Source organism: Harpia harpyja (assembly GCF_026419915.1).
Source record: "Harpia harpyja isolate bHarHar1 chromosome W unlocalized genomic scaffold, bHarHar1 primary haplotype SUPER_W_unloc_2, whole genome shotgun sequence".
Lineage (NCBI taxonomy): Eukaryota > Metazoa > Chordata > Aves > Accipitriformes > Accipitridae > Harpia > Harpia harpyja.
Genome location: NW_026293184.1, coordinates 32,469 through 39,778, shown reverse-complemented (window position 1 = coordinate 39,778; position 7,310 = coordinate 32,469).

The window sequence follows — 7,310 nt, the reverse complement described above, 5'->3', positions numbered from 1 at the left end:
TAAAGTCTCTTACAGAAAAACTCTGGAGCCGCAGTGGGAAGAACCATTTCAAGTATTACTTACCTCCTTCACCGCGATTAGGATCAAGGAACAGAATGCTTGGATCCATCACACTAGGGTGAAGAAGGCACCCAAAGGACAATGGACTTCACAAGAAAAGGGACCTTTGAAGCTCAAATTTGTAAGACATTGATTGTCATGCTCCTGAGTTGGACCTTGCCTAAGGGGCAAGCTTGGGATCGAAATAGTTATTTAAATATGACAGAGAGTATCTCGAAAGTACTAAATTTATCAGATTGTTGGGTATGTAATCCCCTTCCACAGGGGAACATGGAACTCCCCTTTTTAGGGGTCCCAACCCAGACAGGAATGGATTATGCCTTTATGGAAAGGGAAATACCCAGCGGGGACCCAGCTTTGATCTGGAGGTACCTGACCCTAAAGAAGTCTTAATTACTGGCCGCTGCTTAAATATTAATGATAATATTTGGGGAGACTCTTACAGTGAATGGAAAAAGAATCAATTACGACGAAAACTCGAGACCAACAAATACTTTGAGAGGATGCTAGATAGGGAAACAATGTATTAGAAGTACTAGGATTAGATATAGTAAAAGAATTTACTATTTTCTAGAAAAGGGGGGACTGAGACAAGGGGAGTCAAAAGAATCTCAGTAGACATAATAAGGGGGGATGAAGGATGATGTTTAGCACTTACATTGTTGAAATTAGCTGAGGCAAAGACAGTCTTTGATAAGAAGAGCTAGTCCCAAGGACCAGCCAATGAGGTAAAGACAGCTCCTGATAAGAAGCAGGAGCAGACCCCAAGAGCCAGCTAAGACTGGTCTTGCGGCTTGGGTGAATACCAAGAAATCACTGAGCCTGCGCAAGAAAAAAGGTTACTAGCGGTGACGAAGAAGAGTCATCTATCTTCATCTCTGCGACCACCAGACGACCACCATAAAGAGGCACTGCGCAAGCGCAGTTGAGAGGAGACTATGGAAATGACCTCTCGGAGCTAACTTTAATATGAAGCGGGGATAGGTCATGCATATGTATAGGCGTATTGTGAATATGTAACACTTGACTGTATAAACTTGAGACAAACTGCCGAGTCGGGTGCGCATGACATTGGTGGGACTACCCCCCGTGCGGCCCAGCGCTGAATGAACATACCTACTTTACAGTCTCACTGATTGTGGAGTCTGTTTTCCGCACGTCATCTCTTCCCGCGGTGTCTATTTTCCCCACTTTCACTCGACTCCCTCTTTCGCATCTCATTCCTCAATTCTCTGTTGTCCCTCGTTGCCCTACCCTCTCTCTTTTACCTCTCTTCCCTCAAGGTCTAATTTTTCCACTTTCACTCGCCTCGCTCTTTTCCCTGTTATTCATCAACTCTGTTATCCCTCTTTTCCCTCGCCAGTCTCTTTCCCCTGGTTTCTCTCACCTCTCTTCCCTGGCTTTCCTCTTTTCTATGAAATCTCTCTTTTCCCTATTTCCAATCAACCCTCTCTTTTCCCTCTTTCCCCTCGACAGTCACTTTCCCCTGCTTTCCCTCAACTCTCTCTTTTCCAACTTTTCCCTCGCCAGTCACTTTTCCCTCCTTTACCTAGCCAGTCTCTGTTACCACTCTTCCCTCAAGGTCTAATTTCCCCACTTTCACTCGGCTCTCTCTTTTCCCTGTTATTCATCAACTCTGTTATCTCTCTTTTCCTTTGCCAGTCTCTTTCCCCTGGTTTCTCTCACCTCTCTTCCCTGGCTTCCCTCTTTTCCATGAACTCTCTCTTTTCCCTATTTCCAATCAACGCTCTCTTTTCCCTCTTTCCCCTCGACAGTCATTTCCCCCCCTTTCCTTCGCCAGTCTCTTTTACCTCTCTTCCCTCGGTGTCTATTTTTCCCACTTTCACTCGACTCCCTCTTTCCCCTCTCATTCCTTCAGCTCTCTTTTATCCCTCGTTGCCCTCCCCTCTCTCTTTTACCTCTCTTCCCTCAAGGTCTAATTTTTCCACTTTCACTCACCTCCCCGTTTTCCCTTAAATCTCTTGTCCTTGTTTTCCCTCGTCTGTCTCTTTTCCTCTGCTTTACCTCAACTCTCTCTTTTCCATCTTTACCTTCAACAGTCACTTTTCTTTCCTTTCCCTCGCCAGTCTCTTTTACCTCTCTTCCCTCGGTGTCTAACTTTCCCACTTTCACTCGACTCCCTTTTTCCATTAAATCTCTTGTTTCCCTATTTTCAATCAACCGTCTCTTTTCCCTCTTTCCCCTCGACAGTCACTTTTCCCCCATTTCCCTCGCCAGTCTCTGTTATCTCTATTCCCTCGGTGTCTATTTGTCCACCTTTCACTCGACTCCCTTTTCCCCCTCTCATTCCTCAGCTCTCTATTCTGCCTCGTTGCCCTCCCCTCTCTCCTGTACCTCTCTTCCCTCAGGGTCTAATTTTTCCAATTTCGCTCACCTCCCCGTTTTCCCCGCTCATTCTTCAACGCTCTCTTTTCCTTCTTTTTCCTCGCCAGTCTCGTTTACCCTCTTTTCCCTCGGTGTCTCATATTCCCACTTTCACCTGGCTCCCTCTTTTCCATTAAATCTCTCTTGTCACTGCTTTCCCTCGCCTCTTTTCCCCTGCTTTCCCTCAACTCTCTCTTTTCCAACTTTTCCATCGCCAGTAACTTTTCCCTCTTTTCCCTCGCCACTCTCTTTTACCTCTCTTCCCTTGGTGTCTAATTCTTCCCATTTTCACTCGCCTCCCTCTTTTCCATTAACTCTGTCTTGTCCTTGTTTTCCCTCACCTGTCTCTCCCCCCCTGCTTTCCCTCAACTCTCTCTTTTCCCTCTTTCCCCTAGATAGTCACTTTTCCCCCATTTCCCTCGCTAGTCTCTTTTACCTCTCTTCCCTCCATGTCTAATTCTTCCCACTTTCACTCGCCTCCTCCTTTTCCATTAACGCTCTGTTGTACTTTTTTTCCCTCGCCAGTCTCTTTCCCCTCTTTTCTCTCGCCTCTCTCTTTTCCATGGCTTCCCTCTTTTCCATGAACTCTCTCTTTTCCCTATTTCCTATCAACCCTCTCTTTTCCCTCTTTCCCCTCGACAGTCATTTCCCCCCTTTCCCTCGCCAGTCTCTTTTACATCTCTTCCCTCGGTGTCTATTTTTCCCACTTTCACTCGACTCCCTCTTTCCCCTCTCATTCCTCAACTCTCTTTTATCCCTCGTTGCCCTCCCGTCTCTCTTTTACCTCTCTTCCCTGAAGGTCTATTTTTGCGACTTTCACTCGCCTCACTCTTTTCCATGAACTCTCTCTTTTCTTTATTTCGAATCAACCCTCTCTTTTCCCTCTTTCCCGTCGACAGTCACTTTTCCCTGCTTTCCCTCAACTCTCTCTTTTCCAACTTTTCCCTCGACAGGCACTTTCCCCCCCTTTCCCTCGCCAGTCTCTTGTAACCTCTCTTCCCTCGGTATCTATTTTTCCCACTTTCACTCGACTCCCTATTTCCCCTCTCATTCCTCAACTCTCTTTTATCCCTCGTTGCCCTCCCCTCTCTCTTGTACCTCTCTTCCCTCAAGGTCTAATTTCTCCACTTTCACTCGCCTCCCTGTTTTCCCGCTCATTCCTCAACGCTCTCTTTTCCTTCTTTTCCCTCGCCAGTCTCTGTTACCTCTCTTCCCTCGGTGTCTAATTCTTCCCACTTTCACTCACCTCCCTCTTTTCCATGAACGCTCTTTATTCCCTATTTCCAATCAAGCCTCTCTTTTCCCTCTTTCCCATCGACAGTCGCTTTCCCCTGCTTTCCCTCTACTCTCTCTTTTCCAGCTTTTCCCTCGCCAGTCACTTTTCACTCCTTTACCTCGCCAGTCTCTTTTACCACTCTTCCCTCGGTGTCTAATTTTCCCACTTTCACTCGACTCCCTGTTTACCCTCTCATTCCTCAACTCTCTTTTATCCCTCTTTGCCCTCGCCTCTCTCTTTTCCCTTGCTTGGTTTTTTTACCTCGTTTCCCTCTTTTCCCTCAACTCCCCCTTTTCCGTCAACTCTCTCTTTCCCCTCTTTCCCCTTGCAGTCTCATTCCCCTGTTTTCTCTCGCCTGTCTCATCTCCCTGGCTTCCCTCTTTTCCAGGAAGCCTCTCTTTTCCCTCTTTCCCCTCGACAGTCACTTTTCTCCCCTTTCCCTCGCTAGTCTCTTTTACCTCTCTTCCCTCGGTGTCTAATTCTTCCCACTTTCACTCGCCTCCTTCTTTTCCATTAACTCTCTTGTCCTTGTTTTCCCTCGCCTGTCTCTTTTCCCCTGCTTTGCCATAACTCTCTTTTCCAACTTTTCCCTCGCCAGTCACTTTTCCTTCCTTTCCCTCGCCAGTCTCTTTTAACCTCTATTCCCTCCGTGTCTAATTTTCCCACTTACACTCCACTCCCTCTTTTCCATGAACTCTCTCTTTCCCCTATTGCCAGTCAACTCTCTCTTTTCCCTCTTCCCCCCTCGCCAGTCACTTTCCCCTGGGGTATCTCGCCTCTCTGTTTTCCCTCGCCAGTCTCTTTTACCTCTCTTCCCTCAAGGTCTAATGTTTCCACTTTCACTCGGCTCTCTCTTTTCCCTGTTATTCGTCAACTCTGTTATCCCTCTTTTCCATCGCCAGTCTCTGTCCCCTGGTTTCTCTCGCCTCTCTCTTTTTTCCCTGGCTTTCCTCATTTCTATGAACTCTCTTTTTTCCCTATTTCCAATCAACCCGCTCTTTTCCCTCTTTCCCCTCGACAGTCGCTTTCCCCTGCTTTCCCTCTACTCTCTCTTTTCCATCTTTTCCCTCGACAGTCATTCCCCCCCCTTTCCCTCGCCAGTCTCTTTTACCTCTCTTCCCTCGGTGTCTATTTTTCCCACTTTCACTCGACTCCCTCTTTCCCCTCTCATTCCTCAACTCTCTTTTATCCCTCGTTGCCCTCGCCTCTCTCTTATACCTCTCTTTCCTGAAGGTCTATTTTTGCGACTTTCACTCGCCTCCCTCTTTTCCATTAACTCTCTCTTGTCCTTGTTTTCCCTCGCCTGTCTCTTTCCCTCTGCTTTCCCTCCATAGTCTCTTTCCCCTGCTTTCCCTCAACCCTCTTTTTCCGTCTTTCCCCTCGACAGTCACTTTTCCCCCTTTCCCTCGCCAGTCTCTGTTATCTCTCTTCCCTCGGTGTCTAACACTTCCCACTTTCCCTCGCCTCTCTCTTTTCAATGAACCCTCTCTTGTCCTTGTTTTCCCTCGCCTCTCTCTTTTCCCTGTTATTCGTCAGCTCTGTTATCCCTCTTTTCCCTCGCCAGTCTCTTTCCCTGGTTTCTCTCGCCTCTCTCTGTTCCCTGGCTTTCCTCTTTTCTATGAAATCTCTCTTTTCCCTATTTCCAGTCAGCCCTCTCTTTTCCCTCTTCCCCCCTCGCCAGTCTCTTTCCCCTGGTTTATCTCGCCTCTCTCTTTCCCTCGCCAGTCTCTGTTACCTCTCTTCCCTCGGTGTCCAATTCTTCCCACTTTCACCCGACTCCCTCTTTCCCCTCTCATTCCTCAATTCTCTGTTGTCCCTCGTTGCCCTCCCCTCTCTCTTTTACCTCTCTTCCCTCTAGGTCTAATTTTTCCACTTTCCCTCGCCTCTCTCTTTTCCCTGTTATTCGTCAACTCTGTTATCCCTCTTTTCCCTCGCCAGTCTCTTTCCCCTGGTTTCTCTCGCCTCTCTCTGTTCCCTGGCTTTCCTCTTTTCTATGAAATCTCTCTTTTCCCTATTTCCAGTCAGCCCTCTCTTTTCCCTCTTTCCCCTCGCCAGTCACTTTTCCTTCCTTTCCCTCGCCAGTCTCTTTTAACCTCTATTCCCTCCGTGTCTAATTCTTCCCACTTACACTCCACTCCCTCTTTTCCATGAACTCTCTCGTTCCCCTATTTCCAGTCAACTCTCTCTTTTCCCTCTTCCCCCCTCGCCAGTCTCTTTCCCCTGGTTTATCTCGCCTCTCTCTTTCCCTCGCCAGTCTCTGTTACGTCTCTTCCCTTGGTGTCTAAGTCTTCCCACTTGCACTCGCCTCCCTCTTTTCCATTAACTCTCTCTTGTCCTTGTTTTCCCTCGCCTGTCTCTTTCCCTCTGCTTTCCCTCCATAGTCTCTTTCCCCTGCTTTCCCTCAACCCTCTTTTTCCCTCTTTCCCCTCGACAGTCACTTTCCCCCCTTTCCCTCGCCAGTCTCTGTTATCTCTCTTCCCTCGGTGTCTAATACTTCCCACTTTCCCTCGCCTCTCTCTTTTCAATGAACTCTCTTTTGTCCTTGTTTTCCCTCGCCTCTCTCTTTTCCCTGTTATTCGTCAACTCTGTTATCCCTCTTTTCCCTAGCCAGTCTCTTTCCCTGGTTTCTCTCGCCTCTCTCTGTTCCCTGGCTTTCCTCCTTTCTATGAAATCTCTCTTTTCCCTATTTCCAATCAACCCTCTCTTTTCCCTCTTCCCCCCTCGCCAGTCTCTTTCCCCTGGTTTATCTCGCCTCTCTCTTTCCCTCGCCAGTCTCTGTTACCTCTCTTCCCTCGGTGTCTAATTCTTCCCACTTTCACCCGACTCCCTCTTTCCCCTCTCATTCCTCAATTCTCTGTTGTCCCTCGTTTCCCTCCCCTCTCTCTTTTACCTCTCTCCCCTCTAGGTCTAATTTTTCCACTTTCACACGCCTCTCTCTTTTCCCTGTTATTCGTCAACTCTGTTATCCCTCTTTTCCCTCGCCAGTCTCTTTCCCCTGGTTTCTCTCGCCTCTCTCTGTTCCCTGGCTTTCCTCTTTTCTATGAAATCTCTCTTTTCCCTATTTCCAATCAACTCTCTCTGTTCCCTCTTCCCCCCTCGCCAGTCTCTTTCCCCTGGTTTATCTCGCCTCTCTCTTTCCCTCGCCAGTCTCTGTTACCTCTCTTCCCTCGGTGTCTAATTCTTCCCACTTTAACTCACCTCCTTCTTTTCCATTAACTCTCTTGTCCTTGTTTTCCCTCGCCTGTCTCTTTCCCCCTGCTTTGACATGACTCTCTCTTTTCCAACTTTTCCCTCGCCAGTCACCTTTCCCTCCTTTTCCTCGCCAGTCTCTGTTACCTCTCTTCCCTCGGTGTCCAATTCTTCCCACTTTCACCCGACTCCCTCTTTCCCCTCTCATTCCTCAATTCTCTGTTGTCCCTCGTTGCCCTCCCCTCTCTCTTTTACCTCTCTTCCCTCTAGGTCTAATTTTTCCACTTTCCCTCGCCTCTCTCTTTTCCCTGTTATTCGTCAACTCTGTTATCCCTCTTTTCCCTCGCCAGTCTCTTTCCCCTGGTTTCTCTCGCCTCTCTCTGTTCCCTGGCTTTCCTCT